Here is a 22,432-nt window from a genome sequence, read left to right on the forward strand (position 1 = left end):
GAGGCTTCAGCCCCTCTCTATGCCATCGCTCTGTAGGGGCTTCTCCAGAGCAATGGCCCAAAACAGCAAGACAGGCAGAAGTTGTATCTGTCACCTAGCATCACTTCTGCCATACTCTATTAGCTGGAGCAGTCACAGCCCCCACCCAAATTCAAGGAGAGAGGACATAAACCTCAGCTTTCCTTGGGAGGCATGCTGAAGTCACATTGTGAGAGCATGTAGGACCAGCATATTATTGTAGTCACTTAGAAAATACTACCTGCTACACTAACTTTACAAGCCTTTCATTTAATCCTGAATTCTATCTACAACCATCATTAACTCTGTCTACCTACCACCGTAACTTCTGACTGTGATCCAAGACAAAGGCTCTGGTTAACCTTGAGCAAGATTCATGTTTTCAAGGCTCAAGCTTGAGTTGTGTTGTGAGCTATTGATGACAAGTTGGTGACTCTGGTCAGGTTGTTTTGCAATCTTGTTCTTGGTGCTAGCTTATAAACCAAAATAAACAAGTGAAACAAAATCATTTTAGCTCATTGTCACTATTTTCAGTCCTTCAGCAAAAGAAGAACTTTAAAGAAAAAAATATACAAGCATAAGAGGTTGGAATCATTTCCCGTCTATGTTCTTTCTTTTTTTTATATATTTGGATGATTTGCAATTATAATTCTATAAAAATTGCTAGAATTCCAACATATTTTTAATATATTCCTAGTGAAATCAAAGTCAAAATATAATACCTGGAATTCCTCCTTCACCAAAGAAACTTAAAATAATCAGGTAATTTGTTCTCTGAAATACTCTGCAAATTCCAATTACAAGAAGTATACAAAATAGGACAAATAATAAAAGGTGTGTATGGATGAAAAGCTACAATAATTCCAATTTTTGATAGCAAGATACTGTACATATACCACATCAATATAATAGAAATGGCACACTTTCTGAGGACACGATCCATGTTTTATTTACATTTTAAGACTAACTTTAATCTCAAAATCACATATCCATACACCTATTTCCTTTTTGTTGATTTCATTTAAACTTAAATGCATGGTTTGTCAAACAAAGACTGTAAACAAATATTTACCATGTCTGTTACATGTAACACAAGGAACATCTCTTAACAGAAATTCATCGACCTTCCCCACAACATTTTTTTTATTATAAATACAGGTATCAAAACAATTCTGGACATACTTTTGATACTAGTAGTCAGCACCCACACCACTTCAAAAATTAAAACAATCTGTGACAATATTCATTGTACCTGTTACTTTACTAGACAATTTAAAATGAAAACTGTTTCCCTAAGAGAGAGGGATAAAGCATGCCATTTCCTTTTCTTTCTTGAGCTTTTTACTTTTTAGAAATACACATGCTTCCACAGCTATCTGACACTTCTCACCATACTTTTCTCTTGTAAGCCTTAATTCTATTTTGAATACTCCAGGTTTATGTTTAAATGACAATGCCTTAAAAAAAAATTGTGCTGCATTTTTCCTGTTATCTGAAAACATAATAGGTGCATATATATTAAATACATTCTTACAAATGTTCCAGTCATGTTTACCAGCTGGAATTCTTTTACTTAATGTGTGGGTATTTTGCATTGTGGTATTTAATCAATACATTAACATGAGTAGAAGACTGTTGATTTAAGACAAGTTTGAGATCCAAAAATTAATTGTATGTTTGTCCTTCTGGTGGTTGTGGAAGCTTCATATTTTCTTTGGACATCATTAGACGTCTTAGCTCTTGGAGTACAACTTTAATGCTATATGAATTTTGCCATTTTGTTAACACTGGTATGCTCCGTGCATCCACCTAAAAATGAAAGCTATAGGGCGGCCAGTTAGCTCAGTTGGTTAGAGCACGGTGCTCTCAACAACAAGGTTGCCGGTTCCATCCACACATACACCACTGTGAGCTGAGCCCTCCACAACCAGATTGAAACAACTACTTGACTTGGAGCTGATGGGTCCATTCCACTGGAATTATTTATTCCATTCATATTAATTTTGGTTACAAATCTAACTGATGGAGGAGCTTCTGGGTATTTAGGTCCACATTCTACTTTCAGGCTATATAGTCTGTTTTCATAATTTGTCCTTGGTGGCCCAATAATCATGCCTGTCCACCTTGTAAGTGTCATATCTTCATCATCTTCAAGGCCCCAGCTAACCGTACCATCGCCTACTCCTTTTTGTCCTTCTTCAAGTTCTTCCAACAAGCGAAAATTACGAGGAACTTTAACTCTTGTTCTGCTAATATTTACTTGTGTAGACTATTGTTCTAAGACAGTATAAAACTGTAAATAATAAAAACCGCGCCACTGCTCCGCCATCCGTGGACGGTGGACCTCCGGATCCCAGCTTTCCTGTCTCTGTGTCTTTTCTCAATCTCCTCACTCTTTCCCCTCAGGCAGAGCCCTCCTAGTCGCGTGGGCCGTGACAAGTGGCACCCGAACAGGGACCTGTGGAGACCGCCATCTTCTCCTGCAGTCCAACGCAGCTGTCTCCGTCTATGTTCTTTCAATGGCAGATCATTGAGGGCAGACCTGGTAAGTCTTATTTAATAACTGGTTAATAGGCTGTAGAAAAACAGAAGAGACCACAAGTACCAATGGAATATGGATTTTTAATGTGCAACAGGATAACACTGAAAAGCATGTAAAACTTTGGTTTAACATTTTATGTGAGCAGTTGTGAAGGGAGTCCTGAATGGGTCACTATTAATGAATACTATTATTCAGTTCCATTTTTTAAAATTAAGTCACCAATATGGGGTGCATATGAAAATTCATTAAACTCTGCACAGAACCATTTCTACAGGTGTCTTGGTGGAGAGGCCCAGAGGTAAACTAGAAGCAAAAACAGACTAAAGTGCAGCCCTCCTGGGCACTCATTAATGAACGGGCTGTTTGACCATCTTCCCCACAGTTACCACTCTGCCCAAAAGTCAGGAGCACTGTGATTCATGGACAGGAAGTGAGGGTGCCTGCCTCTGCCCTGGTCCATGGTCATAAACCACAAGTATGACAATGATGCAGAAGTGTGCAATTCTCCCTGACTTCAGTTGGAGCTTTCACATGACCTCAGATCCAAGAATGCTGTTCTTTATCTTTTTTATAAAATATGAAATAGTAAGTTTCACTTAAGTGGACAAAATTCTACATAATGCTTACAAAAACGGAGAAGCTCAGAAAATGACTCGTATTACAAATGAGTGCCGTAGGCTTTACAAAAAGATTAACCTTTGGTTCTTTCAAATGGTAAGCAAGCTCTTCTAGAGTATTTCATTTTGCTTTATTTCATTTTTAACATTTACTACTATTTACTGACAAAATTCAGAATGCCTAAGTTATACGCTTGTTTCTTATTGTTTATTACGGGGAAGCCATAATTAATGTCCACTAGATTATAGGAATATCTGTGGAACAATCTCTGTCCCTAAAAATCTCTTTAAGCAAAAGCACAAGTCTCCACTTTCCTAAATGAGAGCCATCAGTTGATGCTACACTTTCAAAATATACATCCTATGTGCCCCTACCTCCAATTCTTGGGTTTCTTGAGGCATTTCAGCAAAGCCTCTTTCTCTGAGTCTAGATATACTTTTCCTGGGTTGTAAGTGTTGTAAATAAAAGATCAAAGGTAAACCAGGGGAAAATATACCATCAGTTGGCATAGATGCAGGGACTTCAATGTGAATCTTTGAAGTTGTATATATTTTTGTTTATGGCAGTATTTGTTTAACTTTGTGTCATTTAAAATCATAGAATTGCAGACTTAGAAAGAATAAAAATCTCGAAACATTACATTTGATTTTACATGAAACCTATTTATACCACACAGCCATTACCTTTGGTTGTTTTGTTTTTATACTTACAGGCTTTTACATAAAATTTATTGGTACAAAACAACCTTTTATTATGCTCAAAGAATTTAGATAGAGCACAGCAGAGATGACTCCACAATGTCCAGGGTCTTGCTAGGGGATTGAATCATATGGAGGCATGTTCATTTATGTCTGGTGTAAGATGCTGGCTGGAGGCTGGAGGCCTCAGCCCTTCTTTATGCTATCTCTCTGTAGTGGCTTCTTTTAGAAACAATAATAACTATCTAAAAATGAAAATCACAGCATATAATTGTGCTTTGGAAAATTGCTTCCATTGGGACAATTGATTTTGTGAGCAATTAATATAAATTTTTATGTTACTGGTTTAGGTCATTTACATTTAGTGTAATTATTGCTTTATTAGGGCCAATCTTCCATTTTGGCCCCATGCCTGGCAGTGGCACCAAATCTGAATCTGCTTTAAACTGGTGGACACCTGTCACGTTACCCTGATGATTCCCTGAGACCACCCCCCCCAACACATGCACCGCCAGAGGCTCACTCTTTCAGCAGCAGGCAGCCAGCCTTGGCCTGTGTTGCATTCTTTCTTAAAAGATCTCAAAGGGCTGCAGATCCCAGGCAAGCAGTGGCTAGCCTTGATGTTTCCTGTGCCTTTTGCTTAGTGGCCCCAGGCTCGACACTGGCACCAAATCTGAATCTACACTGACCTGATGAACAATACTCACCCAACGCTGGTGACTCCATGAGACCCAGACTCACCCAAAACATATGCTGCCCAAAGCTCTTTCAGTGACTGTTCCTTACGGGCAGCCAGCAGGTGACAGTAGGCCTCGGGTTGTAGTGTGGCCTTTTCCACGTGCCACCAGGTCTAACACAGGCAGCTACCTATCCTGGATTGTTTTGTAGGTCCTACAAGTAGCCCCAGGCTGGTCACAGGAAATTTCTGAACTTGATCTGCACCCGAGCCCCTCCTCAAAAGCCCCAGAACCAACACACCTGGTAGGTGGTGTCAGACCATAATTAAGCACCATCTGAATAGCCCTATAAGGGTGGTCAGCAGGCATCAAAGCCCACTCGGGAAAATCTCATTCCATGGGATCAGCCCTGCCATGGCAGGTTGTACACTGTGACCATAGCCATTCCTCATAGCTAGTAAGCCTGAAGGTCAATACTACCCACTGATGTGAAAACAGCAATCAAGTCTCAACTACAACAGGAGAGCACACACAACCCACACAAGGGATGTGTCTGGAGCACCTGGCTTAGGTGATCAGGGAGACTGCACCACTGCACCCCATAGGACACCTACTACATAAGACTACCCTGCAAAGACTGGGAGACATAGCAGATCGACCTAATACATGCAAACAAACACAGAGAAGCATAAAAAATGAGGAGACAAAGAAACATGTTCCAAATGAAATAATAGGAGTAAACTCCAGAAAAGGAACTAAATGAAATGGAGACAAAAAATCTACCAATTACAGAGTTCTAAACACTGGTTATAAGGATGTTCAAAAAACTTACTGAGAACTTCAAAAAAGAGACAGTATGCATAAAGAAGCTCATAGAAACCATAAAAAAAGAACCAGTCAGAAATAAAGAATATAAAAACTGAAATGAAGAATATACTAGAAGGAATCAACTGCAGACTAGATAAGCCAGAGGGTCGAATCAGATTTGGAAGACAAAGTAGCAGAAAACACCCAATCAGAATAGGAAAAAAGAATTAAAAAATTAAAATAGTTTAAGGAACCTTTGGGATAACATCAAACATAACAACATTCACATCATAGGGGTACCTGAAGAAGAGAGAGAAAAAGATTGAGAGCCTATTTGAAGAAGTAGTGACTGAAAACTTTCCTAACATGGTGAATGAAATTGACATACAATTTCAGGAATGCAAAAAGTCCCAAACAAGATGAAACCAAAGAAACACACACCAAGATACATCATATTTAAGTGCCAAAAGATAAAGGCAAAAAGTGAATCTTAAAAGCAGCAGAGAAAAGCAGTTAGTTACCTGCAAGAGAGCTCCCATAAAACTGTCAGCTGATTTATTAACAGAAACTTTGCAGGCCAGAAGAGAGTGGTACAAAACATTCAAAGTGATGAAAAGCAAGAACCTACAACCAAGATTATTATACCCAGTAGGCTATCATTTAAAATTGCAGGAAAGAAAAACAGCTTCCAAGACAAGAAAAACCTAAAGGAGTTCATCAACATCAACCAGTATTACAAGAAATGTTAAAGGGACATTTTTAAGAAGAAGAAGGAGGAAAGAAGAACATAAATATGAAAAATAAAATGGCAATAACTCTGTACCTATCAATAATCACTTTAATTGTAAAGAAATTTGGTGCTCCAATCAAAAGACATAGGATGGCTGAATGAATAAGAAAACAAGACCCATACATACAGTGCTTACAAAAGACCCACTTCAGATAGAAAGATACACACAGACTGAAAGTACAGGGATGGAAAAAGATATTTCATGTGAATGGAAACAAACAAACAAAACTGGGGTATCAATACTTATATCAAACAAAATGACCTTTAAAACAAAGGGAGAAAGAAGGATATAACATAATGATAAAGAAATAAATCCAACAAGAAAATATAACCCTTGTAAACATTCATGCACCCAACATACGAGGACCTAAATATATAAAACAAATATTGACAGATATAAAGGGAGAGATCAACAGTAATACAGTCATAGAAAGGGACTTTAAAACCCTATGACATCAATGGATAGATCTTCCAGACAAAAAATCAACAAGGAAACAGCAATTTTAAATGACATATTAGACCAGGTGAATTTAATTGATTTTTACAGCATTTCATCCCAAAGCAGAAGAATACATTCTTTTCAAGTGCACACGAAACATTTTCCACGCTAGACCACATCTTAAGCCACAAAACAAGTCTTAATAAATTTAAGATTGAAAATATATCAAGCATTTTCTCTGACTACAATGGTATGACACTAGTGTCAATTAAAAAAAACCAAAAAAAACACAAACACATGGAAGCTAAATAACATGCTACTAAATAATGAATGGGTCAACAAGATCAAGAATGAAATCAACAGATACCTTGAGACAAATGAAAATGAAAACACAATGGATGAAAACCTATGGGACACAGTGAGAGCAGTTGTAAGAGGAAAATTCATAGCAATTGTAGGGAAGATGTTGAGGAAAATTTGCCTTCATTTGTTGATGTGAGCTTTTGTCTATTAGCTTTTGTCTGTTACTACATGTGAGGTGATGGCTAGCTTAGGGTTAAAAGAATTCTGTGCTGTGATTAGAGGTTGAGTAAATTCCCCCTTTGGTTTCATTCTCCTGAGCAAGGGAGATATGAGATGAGATTGCTTTTCTGTCTGTGCTGTGATTAGGGGTTGAGTAAATTTTCCGTTTGGTCTCATTCTCTCAGGTAGGGGAGATACGAGATAATGTTGCTTTCTGTCTGTTTCGCCCACATCATCAGATGAAATGAAGAAGTAGCTAAGTTATATCAGGATGACATGACAGGCATGTTGCCAGGCTTTGGAAGACCTTGCGCCAATGGCCCCAAGCAGGAACAGTAGATGTTACTTGTCTGGATGAACTAGCCCGTCAGCTGGATAAGCAATATTTTTATCATTGACTACTGGACCCTCCTGGAATTGGCCATTCTCAGACGGGGAGCCAGGAACAAGACATCTGAGAAAATATACAAGACAGACCTCAGCTGGCAGTGTAATTTTGTCATTTGGTCATTTGTCATTGGTGATTCATCATTCTAACATGTTGAAGACTTCCAACAAAATGCAGCTTACAACCCTAGGGGATGTCCTAACTTACAGCCGTGAACCTGGTAAGGCCTGGCTGGTTCCCGGCCTCTCAAGTGTTGTTCCCCACGGTTAGCCTTCTTGAGAAGTTATTAGCATCTTGAAAACTTGTATGTAGCTTGCAGCTTACAGCATCAGAAGACTTCCTAACTTCTAACAACAACAACAACAACGACGACGACGACGACAACGACGACAACGCCCACAGCAGCAGCATCTTGGGAACTTGTAAGCCGCGGTGTGGGAGATGCCTGAGTTTCTCTCAGTTACAAACCTGGCAAGGTTTGATTTATGACTTTTTCAGTGCTGTTCTCCCCCAGTTTGGTGAGCTTTTGACATTTACTGCAATAGTTACTATCCTATAAAGCTTATTACTGCTTTTGGATACTCCTTACTGATGTTATTTGTGTATTTAGCCAAGCGATTTTTAATTAATAGTAAACATGTGTTGGGATCTCTTAAACTTATATGTATGTGTACTCCTTTGGCATGACATTGGTATCAATGTATGTAGTTTAGTCTTAACCACCTTTACTTTCTGTCATTAGCATATTCTATTTTTTCTGCCCTGGTTTTCTGCCTTTTTTTTTTTTTTAATTTATTTTTTAAATTTATTGGGGTGACAATTGTTAGTAAAATTACATAGATTTCAGGTGTACAATTCTGTAATACATCATCTATATATCTCATTGTGTGTTCACCACCCAGAGTCAGTTCTCCTTCCATCACCATATATTTGATCCCCCTTACCCTCATCTCCCATCCCCCACCCCACTTACCCTCTGGTAACCACTATTGTCTGTGTCTATGAGTTTCTGTTTCTCATTTGTTTGTCTTGTTCTTTTGTTGTTTTTGGTTTATATATCACATATCTGTTGTTGTTTTTTAATTTTTATTGGGGTATATTGGGGAACAGTGTGTTTCTCCAGGGCCCATCAGCTCCAAGTCATTGTCCTTCAATCTAGTTGGGGAGGGCACAACTCAGCTCCAAGTCCACTTGCCGTTTTCAATCTTTAATTGCAGGGGGCACAGCCCACCATTCCATGCGGGAATTGAACCCGTAACCTTGTTGTTGAGAGCTCACACTCTAACCAACGGAGCCATCCGGCTGCCCTAGTATATTCTTTTAAGTGCCTTTGTCTTTTGCTATTGCATATTGCTAAATAAATTGATTAGATATTGCTAAATAAATTGATGAGATATAAATAAGTAAATAAATTAGCCCCTCTCTAGTGTGCTCCTCCTCCTCCTTTGCCCCCTCCTCCCCACCCCCCGCTCATCATCACAGCCATACAGGCCAACATCAAGAAATAAGAAAAGTCTCAAATAAACAATCTAACCTTACACCTAATGGAACTAGAAAAAAAAGAATAAACAAAGCCCAAAGTGAGTAGAAGGAAGGAAATAATAAATGTCAGAGCAGAAATAGAGTCTATAAAAAATGCAAAAGGTTAATGAAACCAAGAGCTGGTTCCTTGAAAAGATAAACAAAACTGATAAACCTTTAATGAGACTCATTAAGAAAAAAAGAGAGAGGACCCAAATAAATAAAATCAGAAGTGAAAAAGTGACAACTGACACCACAGAAATACAAAGGATTATAAGAAAATACTATGAACATTATATGTCAACAAATTAGACAATATGGAAAAAATGAATAAATTCCTAGAAACATACAATCTTCCAAGACTGAGTCAAGAAGAAATAGAAAATCTGAACAGGATGATACTTACTAACAAAATTGAATCAGTAATCAAAATGATTCCCCAAAAAACAAAGTCCTGGACTGGATGGCTTCACCAGTGAATTTTGCCAAACACTCAAACAATTAGCAACTATCCTTCTCAAACTATTCAAAAAAATTCAAGATGAAGGAAGGCTCCCAAGATCATTTTACTGGGTGAGACTTACCCTGATTTCAAAACCAAACACATTACAAAAAAGAAAATTATAGGCCAGTATTTTGATGAACATAGATGCAAAAGTCCTCAACAAAATATTAGCAAGCCAAAATCAGCAATACATTAAAAAGATCATACAACACAATCTAGTGAGATTAATTCCTGGGATGCAAGGTTGGTTCGATGTCCCCAAATCAATTAATGTGATATATCATAGAAACAAAATAAAGGATTAAAAAAACATGATTATCTCAATAGATGCAGAAAAAAGCATTTAACTGAATCCAGCATTTATTTATCATAAAAACTCTTGGCAAAGTGGGAATATACCTCAACATAATAAAGGCCACATATGTCAAACCCACAGCTAACATCATACTCAATGGGAAAAAACTAAAAGTATTTTCCTTAAGATCAGGAAGAAGACAAGGATGCCCACTTTCACCACTTTTATTCAACATAGTATAGGAAGTTCTAGCGATAGCAATCAGACAACAGAAAGAAATAAAAGGCATCCAAATTGGAAAGGAAGAAGTAAAACTGTCATTATTTGAAAACAACATACTATACATAGGGAACCCCAAATATTAGACCAAAAATTATTAGAACTGATAAATGAATTCAGTAAGGGAACAGGATATGAAATTAATGTTCAGAAATTGGTTGCATTTTTATACACCGATAACAAACTATCCTAAAAAGAAATTAACAAAAAAATCCCATTTACAGTTGCATCAAAAAAAATACCTAGGAATATATTTAACCAAGGAGGTAAAAGACCTGTACTTGGAAAATTATAAGACATTGACAAATGAAGTTGAAGATACAAATAAATGGATGTATATAACATACTCATGGATAGGAAGAATTAACATCATTAAAATATCCATACTACTCAAAGCAATCTATAGATTCAACGTAATCCCTTTCAAAATACCAATCACATTTTTTACAGAAGCAGAACAAATAATAAAATTTATATGGAACCACAGAAGACCCTGAATAGCCAAATCACACTACCTGATATCAAACTGTGTTAGGACGCATAGAAATCAGAACAGCATGGTACTGGCATAAAAATAGACACACAGATCAATGGAACACAATCAAGAACCCAGAAATAAACCCATGCCCATATGGTCATTTAATCTATGACAAAGGAGGCAAGAACATACAATGGGGTAAAGACAGTCTCTTCAATAAATGGTGTTGAAAAAACTGGATACATGCAAAAAAAATGAAACTACACCACTTTCTTACAACATATACAAGAATAAATTCAAAATGGATTAAAATCTTAAATGTAAGACCCAAACACATAAACCTCCTAGAAGAAAACATAGCAAGCAACTCTGACATTTCTCTTAATATTGTTGTGGAAATATTTCCTCAGAAAAAGAAAGGAAAAGAAAAAAATAAACAAATGAGACTACATCAAAGTAAAAAGTTTCTGTACAGCAAAAAAAAAAAAAAAAAAAAAAAAAAAAGAAAAAAAGAAAAATCAACAAAACAAAAAGACAACCTATCAAATTGTAGAAGATATTTACCAGTGATATATCAGATAATTTCCAAAAATCATAAAGAACTCAAACAGGTTAACAGAAAAAAACCCTAACAATCCAATTAAAAAATGGGCAGAGGATCTGAATAGACATTTCTCCAAAGAGGACATACAGATGACCAATACACATATGATAAGATTCTCAATGTCACTAATTATCAGAGAAATACAAATTAAAACCATAATGAGATATCACCTGATACCTGTCAAAATGGCTACCACCAATAAATCAAAACAAGAAGTATTGGCTGGGATATGGAAAAAAGGGAATCCTTGTGCACTATTGGTGGGATTGCACATTGGTTTGGCAATTGATGGAAACATTTTGAAGGTCCCTCAAAAAATTAAAAACAGAACTGCCTTATGAACTAGTAATCCCATTTCTGGATATTTATCTGAAAAAATTCAAAACATTAATTTAAAAATGCATATGCGGAGGACTTCCGGAAAAATGGCGGCGTGAGGTGAGCCTCTGTAAAGCTCCCCTGGAATTTACAACAAATCGAACAACAAAAACTCCACAAAGGACTCCCTGCACAGCAGACAGGCAAGACGAAGAGGCCCACTACCGACTGAAATCACCTACAGGTGGGAGATTCGCGCGAGTGGAGGGAGGAGGGAAGGGAGAAGTGCGCGGAGATGGAGCCGCGCGGGCTCAGGACGCAGACCTCGCTCAGTGCACCGAGCTCGCTGCTTCCCGGAACTACCGCAGCTGCAGGAGAGGGAAGACCTCGGACTGCTAGGGCTCTGCCAGGGCTCCACAGGGCTGAGGGGACAGCATATAACACGGCTGAACCCAACGCTCACGGCAGAGACCTCGGAGAAAAGACTGAGGGAAAAAGGCTGAAAACGGTTGTTTAAGCCCGCACTGCCGAGCAGAGAACGGAGCCTTAGGCACTGAGACTAGCCGCCCCTCCCGACCCTCCCAGAGCTCGCCCCGCCCCCACCTGCCCGGTGCTAGAAGCGAAACAGTAGCAGTGTCAGATCAAAACAACAGAAAATTTGCTGTTTTGAGAACTGTGGACTGCAAACGCAAATTCACAGCCCAACTAGTTCCAGCAAAGGGGAGAGGGCTGTGGAAGCAGGACCGGCTGTGGTGGTGGTCGCCGCCATTGCTCTGGGCCACCTCTCACAACTCACCCCGCCCCTGACCCCACCTATCTGGGCGGATCCCTGCAGGAGTAAACAGAACTGCTGAAACAAACGGGCTCTGAATCAGGAGCGGGAAGAGCTTTGGAACATCAAAAGCTCTCCGCATACCCACCGGGACACTGTGCCCTGTGACCTAGACGAACTATTAACAGAGGAGAAGCCCGTCTCCCAGGGAATCCCCCCATTGTGTGAGAAGTTGGAATAGTGCAGAGAAAACATAGCACTACCGTGTGGGAGAAGAAAAATAAGTTGCAGTTGGAGAAATAACAAAACATTCTACCAACAAGTACTGGCAAACAAAAGAAAGACCGCTTTCTATCAACCTGTTGCAGAAGTCACTCCTGTAGATGTCTAGGAAGAGAAATAGTAAACCAGTAATCGCCATGAATAATGAAGGCAACAAGATAGCTCAGAAAGAAAGTGAAAAATCTCCAGAGAAGGCACTTAAAGATACAGAAATATGTGACTTAAATGACAGAGAATTCAAGATTGCAGTTCTGAAAAAACTCAACGAGATACAAGAAAACACAGATAGGCAGTTAAATGAACTCAGAAACTCAATCAAAGAACAGCATGAGCATTTTACGAAAGAGATTGAAATCTTAAAAAAGAACCAAATAGAATTTCTGGAGATTAAGAACTCAATAGAAGAAATTAAGAATGAAATAACCAGCTTAGGTAGTAGAGTTGACCAGATGGAGCAAAGAATCAGTGACATCGAAGATAGAAACCTGGAAATGACACAAATAGAAGAAGAAAGAGACTTGAGACTTAAACGAAATGAAAGAACTCTACAAGAACTTTCTGACTCCATCAGAAAGAGCAATATAAGAATAATGGGCATACCAGAAGGAGAAGAAAGAGAGAAGGGGACAGAGAATATATTCAAACAAATTGTCGATGAGAACTTCCCAAATTTGTGGACAGAACTGGACCCTCGAATCCAAGAAGCAAATAGAACACCTAGTTACCTCAATCCCAACAGATCTTCTCCAAGGCACATTGTATTGAAGCTGTCTAAAATCAACGACAAAGAAAGAATCCTCAAGGCAGCCAGGGAAAAGAAGACGGTAACTTACAAAGGAAAGCCCATTAGATTATCATCAGATTTTTCAACAGAAACTCTACAAGCCAGGAGGGAGTGGAACCAAATATTCAAACTATTGAAAGAGAGAAACCATGAGCCAAGAATAATATATCCAGCAAAGATATCCTTTAGATATGACGGAGGAATAAAGACCTTTCCAGACATACAGAAGCTGAGGGAATTTTCTAATACACGACCTGCACTACAAGAAATACTAAAGGAGGCTATTCGACCACCATCAACAGGGACAATTTGTGGCAACCACAACTCAAAAAGGGGGAGAGTAAAGGCCTGAACCGGAATATGGGAATGGAGAAAGTAAGCGTGCTGAAGAAAATGGAATACTCTAAATATCAAACTTTCTTTTACATAAACTTAAGGGTAACCACTCAAAATAAATCCAGAATTGAAATATATACTGAAATAAAAGAAGAAACAGAGGGAAACATCATAGAATACCACCACACAGAAATAATAGACAACAACAAAAAGGCAAAGAAACAATGGAGACACAGCCTTACCAGAAAACTAAAGATAGAATGACAGGAAATCCTCACATATCAATAATCACCCTAAATGTAAATGGACTGAACTCACCAATAAAAAGGCACAGAGTAGCAGATTGGATCAAAAAACTAAACCCAACCATACGCTGTCTCCAAGAGACACATCTCAGCTACAAGGACAAGCATAGACTCAAAGTGAAAGGGTGGAAATTGACACTCCAAGCAAATGGTACCCAGAGAAAATCAGGTGTAGCCATAATGATATCAGATGAAACAGACTTCAAGGTGAAAAAGATAACAAGAGACAAAGATGGACATTTCATAATGGTGAAGGGGACTGTACAACAAGAAGACATAACAGTCATCAATATTTATGCCCCCAATCAGGGAGCACCGAAATACACCAAGCAACTACTAACCGAACTAAAGGGAGTAATTGACCAAAATACAATTATACTAGGGGACTTAAATACATCATTGACAGCTATGGATAGATCATCCAAACAGAAAATAAATAATGAAATAGTAGTCCTAAATGACACATTAGATGAAATGGACATAATTGACATTTATAGAGCACTTCATCCTAAAACATCAGACTATACATTCTTTTCTAGTGTACATGGAACATTCTCAAGGATAGACCATATACTGGGACATAAAATCAGTCTCAACAAATTTAAGAAGATTGAAATCATACCATGCATATTTTCTGATCACAAGGCTTTGAAATTGGATATCAACTGTAAAAAGAAAGCAGGAAAAAACACAAATACATGGAGATTAAATAACATACTTTTAAAGAAGGACTGGGTCAAAGAAAAAATTAGAGGAGAGATCAAAAGATACATAGAAACAAATGACAATGAAAATACATCCTACCAAAATTTTTGGGATGCAGCGAAAGCAGTTTTAAGAGGGAAATTTATCTCATTACAGGCCTATCTCAAGAAACAAGAAAACTCCCAAATAAATAACCTCATGTTACACCTTAAAGAACTAGAAAAAGAAGAACAAGTAAAACCCAAGGTCAGCAGAAGAAAGGAAATAACAAAAATTAGAGCAGAACTAAATGAAATAGAGAACAAAAAGACAATAGAAAAAATTAATATGACAAAGAGTTGGTTCTTTGAAAAGATTAACAAAATTGACAAACCCTTGGCTAGACTTACTAAGATAAAAAGAGAGAAGACACTGATTAACAGAATCAGAAACGTAAAAGGGGAAGTTATCACGGACACCACAGAAATACAAAGGATCATCCAAGAATACTATGAAGGACTATATGCCACCAAATTCAACAACCTAGAAGAAATGGACAAGTTCTTAGAAACATATAGCCTTCCAAGGCTGAACCATGAAGAACTGGAAAATCTAAACAGACCGATCACCAGTAAGGAAATTGAATCAGTCATCCAAAACCTTCCCAAAAGCAAAAGTCCGGGACCAGATGGCTTCACTAGTGAATTCTACCAAACCTTCAAAGAGGATCTAATACCAATTCTGCACAAACTCTTCCAAAAAATTGAAGAAGAGACAGTACTCCCTAACTCATTTTATGAGGCCAACATTACCCTGATACCAAAACCTGGTAAGGACAGCACAAAAAAAGAAAACTACAGACCAATATCTCTAATGAATACCGATGCAAAAAACCTAAATAAAATTCTAGCAAATCGAATACAACAATGCATTAAAAAGATTATTCATCACGACCAAGTGGGGTTCATCCCCGGGGCACAAGGATGGTTCAACATACGCAAATCCATCAATGTGATACATCACATAAACAAAATAAAGGACAAAAATCATATGATTATATCAATTGATGCAGAAAAAGCATTTGACAAGATACAACATCCATTTATGATTAAAACACTTAATAAAATGGGTATAGAAGGAAAATACCTCAACATAATAAAGGCCATATATGACAAGCCCTCTGCTAATCTCATAATTAATGGAGAAAAACTGAAAACCTTTGCTCTACGTTCAGGAACACGACAGGGATGTCCCCTATCACCTCTGCTTTTCAACATAGTGTTGGAAGTCCTTGCCAGAGCAATCAGGCAAGAGAAAGAAATAAAAGGCATCCAAATTGGGAATGAAGAAGTTAAATTATCACTCTTTGCAGATGACATGATGCTATATATAGAAAACCCTAAAGACTCCACCAAAAAGCTATTAGAAACAATCAACGAATACAGTAAAGTTGCCGGCTACAAAATCAACGCACAAAAGTCCATTGCCTTCCTATATACTAACAATGAAATCTCAGAAAAAGAAATACGAAAAACAATTCCTTTTGCAATTGCAGCAAAAAGAATAAAATACCTAGGAATAAACTTAACCAAGGATGTGAAAGACCTATATGCTGTAAACTATAAGACATTTTTGAAAGAAATTGAAGAAGACACAAAGAAATGGAAAGACATTCCGTGCTCATGGATTGGAAGAATCAACATAGTTAAAATGGCCATATTACCCAAAGCAATATACAGATTCAATGCAATCCCCATCAAAATCCCAATGGCATATTTTAAAGAAATAGAACAAAAAATCATCAGATTTGTTTGGAACCACAAAAGACCCCGAATAGCCAAAGCAATCTTAAGGAAAAAGAACAATAATGGAGGTATCACACTTCCAGACTTTGGCTTGTACTACAGGGCTACAATAATCAAAACAGCATGGTATTGGCATAAAAACAGACACATAGACCAATGGAATAGAATTGAGAACCCAGAAATAAAACCACATAAATATGGACAGATAATTTTTGACAAAGAAGCTAAAAACATACAATGGAGCAAAGACAGCCTCTTCAATAAATGGTGCTGGGAGAATTGGATAGCCACGTGCAAAAGAATGAAACTGGACTGCTATTTGTCACCATGTACCAAAGTTAATTCAAAATGGATCAAAGACTTAAGCATAAGACCTGACACAATAAACTGCATAGAAGAAAACATAGGTACTAAATTTATGGACCTTGGGTTCAAAGAGCATTTTATGAACTTGACTCCAAAGGCAATGGAAGTAAAAGCTTAAATAAACGAATGGGACTATATGAAACTTAAAAGCTTCTGCACAGCAAAAGAAACCATTGACAAAATAAAGAGGCCACCAACTGAATTGGGGAAGATTTTTGCAAACAGTGCCTCCGATAAGGGGCTTGTATCCAGAATATACAAGGAACTCATGCAACTCAACAACAGAAAAACAAACAACCCAATTGAAAAATGGGCAGAGGACTTGAAGAGAAATTTCTCCAAAGAGGACATACAAATGGCAAATAGACATATGAAAAAATGCTCAACATCACTAATCATCAGAGAAATGCAAATCAAAACCACAATGAGATATCACCTCACCCCAGTCAGAATGGCTATCATCAACAAGACAAATAATAACAAATGTTGGAGAGGCTGTGGAGAAAAAGGAACCCTCATACACTGTTGGTGGGAATGCAGACTGGTGCAGCCGTTATGGAAGGCAGTGTGGAGGTTCCTCAAAGAATTACGAATAGAATTGCCATATGACCCAGCAATCCCTCTCCTGGGTATCTACCCAAAAAATCTGAAAACATTTAGAGATAAAGACACGTGTGCTCCAATGTTCATTGCAGCTTTGTTTACGGTGGCCAAGACATGGAAACAACCAAAATGTCCTTCAATAGATGAATGGATAAAGAAGTTGTGGTATACATACACAATGGAATACTATTCGGCAGTAAGAAAAGATGATATAGGAACATTTGTGACAACATGGATGGATCTTGAGAGAGTAATGCTGAGCGAAACAAGTCAGACAGAAAAAGCAGAGAACCATGTGATTTCACTGATATGTGGTATATAAACCAAAAACAACAAAAGAACAAGACAAACAAATGAGAAACAGAAAGTCATAGACACAGACAATAATTTAGTGGTTGCCAGAGGGTAAGGGGGGCGGGGGGTGGGGGGTGGGAGATGAGGGTAAGGGGGATCGAATATATGGTGATGGAAGGAGAACTGACTCTGGGTGATGAACACACAATGGGATTTATAGATGATGTAATACAGAATTGTACACCTGAAATCTATGTAATTTTACTAACAATTGTCACCCCAATAAATTTAATAAAATAAAATTAAAAAAAAAAAATGCATATGCATGTCTATGTACATTACAGCATTATTTACAATAGCCAAGAGATAGAAACAATCTCTGCCCAATAATAGACGATTAGATAAAGAATGTGGGTGCCAGATGGCTCAGTTGGTTAGAGTGCGAACTCTCAACAACAAGGTTGCCAGTTCAATTCCCTCATGGGATGGTGGGCTGCTCCCCCTGCAACTAAAGACTGGAAGCGGCGACCGGACTTGGAGCTGAGTTGCACCCTCCACAACTAGTTTGAAGAACAATGACTTGGAGCAAATGGGCCCTGGAGAAACACACTGTACCCCAATATTCCCCAATTAAAAAAAAAGTATATCATTAAAAAAAGACTAATGGTACATATATACAATGGAATATTACTTGGCCATAACAAAGAACAAAATCTTACAATTTTCAACAACATGGATGGTCCTAGAGGGTATTATGCTTAGTGATATATGTCAGACAGAAAAAAACAAATACCATGTGATTTTACTTATATGTGGAATCTAAAAAAAAAAAAAATAAAATAACTAAATAAATGAACAACTAATTAATAATTAAAAAATCAAAACAGAAACAGACTCATGAATACAGAGAACAAACTGATGGTTTGCAGATGGGAGGGCTGTTAGGAAGCTGGGTTAAAATGGTGAAAGTGTTAAGAAGTTACAAAATAGTCACGGGGATGTAAAATATAGGATATAGAATATAATCAATCATATTGTAATAACTATGTATGGTGACAGGTGGGTACGAAACTTATTGATGGGGAATCACTTTGTAAATTATATAAATATCTAACTACTATGCTGTACACTTGCAACTAATATAATATTAAATGCCAACTGTAATTGAAAATAAATAAATAAAGTAACAGAAAAAAAAAAAAAAAAACCCTAAAGACTCCACCGAAACATTATTAGAGACAGTGAACAAATATAGTAAAGTGTCAGGATACAAAATCAATGTACAAAAATCCATTGTGTTCCTATATCCTAACAATGAAATATCAGAAAAAGAAATGAATAAAACAATTCTATTTGTAATTGCAACAAAAAGAATAAAATGCCTATCAATAAACTTAACAAAGGATGTGAAGGGTCTATACACTGAAAACTACAGGACTTGAAAGAAATTGCAAAAAACACAAAGAAATGGAAGGATATCCATGATTATGGATCAGAAAAATGAACATAGTTAAAATGGCTATATTACCTAATGCAATCTACAGATTTAATGCAATCCCAATGGTGTTTCTCAAAGAAATAGAACAAAAAGTCATCAAATTTGTGTGGAACCACAAAGACCCTAAATACCCAAAGCAATCCTGAGAAAAAAGAACGAAGCTGGAGGTATCACACTCCCTGACTTCAAATTATACTACAAAGCAACAATAATCAAAACAGTATGGTATTGGCCGAAAAACAGACACACAGACCAATGGGACAGAATTGAGAGCCCAGAAATAAACCCACGTGTACATGGGCAACTGATTTTTTCAACACAGGAGTCAAAAACATACCATGGAGTGAAAAACAAGGAAAAGAAAAAGAAAAAACTCTTCAATGCATGATATTGGGAAAATTGGAAAGCCACATGCAAAAAGAATGAAACTAGACTGCTATTTGACACCATACACAAAAAGTAACTCAAAACGGGCCAACAGCCTAAATATAAGACCTGAAACAATTAAAAACATAGAAGAAAATGTAGGTACTATATTTATGAACCTTGGTCTCAGAGAAGATTTTATGGATTTGACAACAAAGGCAAGGGAAGTAAAAGCAAAAATAAATGAATGGGACTACATCAAACTAAAAAGCTTCTGCACAGCAAAAGCAACCATCAACAAAACAGAAAGACAACTAACCAAATGGGAGAAGATATTTGCAAACAATACCTCTGATAAGGGGCTAATATAAAAAATATATGAAGAACTCATATAACTCAACAACAAAACCAACAACATAAACAATTCTAATAAAAAATGGGCAGAGGACCTGAACAGACACCTTTCCCAAGAAGACATACAAATGCCAACAGATATGAAAAGATGCACAACTTCACCAACTATTAGGGAAATGCAAATCAAAACCACAATGAGGATCAAAATGGCAGCGTGAGGTGAGCCTCTGGAAATCTTCCCTGGAATTTACAACAAATTGAAAAACTATAACTCCACAAAGGACTGCCTGCACAGCAGACAGGCAAGACGAAGGGTCTCACTAATGAATTCACCTAAAGGTGGGCAAATTGCGTGAGCAGGGGAGGAGGAAAGGGAGAAGTATGGAGATGGGGGATCGGGGTGCAGGACACAGACCTAGCTCAGTGCTCCAAGCTTGCTACATCCCAGAACTACCGCAGCTGCGGGAGAGGGAAGAACTTGGACTGCTAGGGCTCTGTTAATGGCCCACAGGGCTAAGGGGACAGCATATAACATGGCTGAACCCAACGCTCATGGCAGAGACCTCAGAGCAAAGACTGAGGGAAGAAGGCTGAAAACAGTGGTTTAAGCCCTCACTGCCGAGCAGAGAATGAAAGCCTGAGGCACTGAGAATAGCGACCTCCTCCCTACCCTCCCAGAGCTCACCCCACCCGTACCTGCCCAGTGCTAGAAGCGGAACAGTAGCAGTGTCAGATCAAAAGAACAGAATATTTGCAGTTCTGAGAACTGTGGTCCGCAGACACAGATTCGCAGCCCAACTAGTTCCGGCAAAGGGGAGGGAGCTGTGGAAGCAAGACCAGCTGTGGTGGTGGTCGCCGCCATTGCTCTGGGCCAATTCTCACAACTCACCCCACCCCTGACCCCACCTATCTGGGTGGATCCCTGCAGGAGTAAACAGAACTGCTGAAACACACGGGCTCTGAATCTGGTGCAGGAAGAGTTTTGGAACTTCAAAAGCTCTCCACATCCCCACAGGGATGTGGTGCCCATGACTCAGGTGATCTGTTAACAGAGGAGAAGCCCGCCTTTCAGGGAATCCCCCCATTGTGTGAGAAGCTGCAATAGTGCAGAGAAAACATAACAATGCAGTGTGAGAGAGAAAAAAGGCTGCAGTGGGAGAGAAAATAAAACATTCTGCAAACACGTACTGGAAAACAAAAGAAAGACCTCTTCCTATCAACCTGTTGCAGAAGCCACTCCTGTAGATGTCTAGGAAGAGAAATAATAAATCATTAATTGCCATAAATAACCAAGACAAGACAGCTCAGAAGGAAAGTGAAAAGTCTTCAGAAAATGAACTTAAAGATATGGAAATATGTGACTTAAATGACAGAGAATTCAAGATGGCAGGTCTGAAAAAACTCAACGAGATGCAAGAAAACACAGAAAGGCAGTTTAATCAACTCGGAAACACAATCAGAGAACAACACGAACATTTTACCAAAGAGATTGAAATTTTAAAAAAGAACCAAATAGAATTTCTGGATATGAAGAACTCAATAGAAGAAATTAAGAATGAAATAGCCAGCTTAGGTAGTAGAGTTGACCAGATGGAGGAAAGAACCAGTGACATTGAAGATAGAAACCTGGAAATGACATGGATGGAAGAAAAGAGACTTGAGACTTAAAAGAAATGAAAGAACTCTACCAGAACTTTCTGACTCCATCAGAAAGAGCAATATAAGAATAATGGGCATACCAGAAGGAGAAGAAAGAGAGAAGGGAACAGAAAGTATATTCAAACAGTGGATGAGAACTACCCAAACTTGTGGAAAAAACTGGATCCTCAAATCCAAGAAGCAAATAGAACACCTAATTACCTCAACCCCAACAGGGCTTCTCCAAGGCACATTGTATTGAAGCTGTCTAAAACCAACGACAAAGAAAGAATCCTCAAGGCAGCCAGGGAAAAGAAGACGGTAACCTACAAAGGAAAGCCCATTAGATTATCATCAGATTTCTCACTAGAAACTCTACAAGCCAGGCGGGAGTGGAACCAAATATTCAAACTATTGAAAGAGAGAAATTATGAGCCAAGAATAATATACCCAGCAAAGATATCCTTTAGATATACAGAAGCTGAGGGAATTTTCTAATACATGACCTGCACTACAAGAAATACTAAGGGAGGCTATTTGACCACTATCAACAGGGACAATTTGTGGCAACCAAAACATAAAAAGGGGGAGAGTAAAGGCCTGAACCGGGATATAAGAATGGAGAAAGTAGGCATGCTGAAGAAAATGGAATGCTCTAAATATCAAACTTTCTTTTACATAAACTTAAGGGTAACCACTCAAAAAAAATCCAGACCTGAAATATATACTGTAATAAAAGAAGAAATAGAGGGAAAAATCATAGACTACCACCACACAGAAATAATAGACAACAAAAAGGCAAAGAAACAATGGAGACACAGTCTTACCAGAAAACTAAAGATAGAA

The 22,432-nt window shown here is 38.0% G+C and overlaps 1 long non-coding RNA gene across 1 annotated transcript; it reads right to left on the reverse strand.

The window, feature by feature from the left end:
* Nucleotides 1-1,139: 1,139 nt before the first annotated feature.
* LOC148759133 (uncharacterized) lies at nucleotides 1,140-2,515 on the reverse strand. The gene is made up of 2 exons (XR_016022844.1): nucleotides 2,477-2,515; nucleotides 1,140-1,827 (listed from the first exon to the last, which is right to left on the reverse strand). It is a non-coding gene; the product is annotated as an uncharacterized LOC148759133 (long non-coding RNA).
* Nucleotides 2,516-22,432: the final 19,917 nt, after the last annotated feature.

This window comes from Rhinolophus sinicus, chromosome 1, assembly GCF_057876585.1.
Source record: "Rhinolophus sinicus isolate RSI-liver-muscle chromosome 1, RSI-T2T, whole genome shotgun sequence".
NCBI lineage: Eukaryota > Metazoa > Chordata > Mammalia > Chiroptera > Rhinolophidae > Rhinolophus > Rhinolophus sinicus.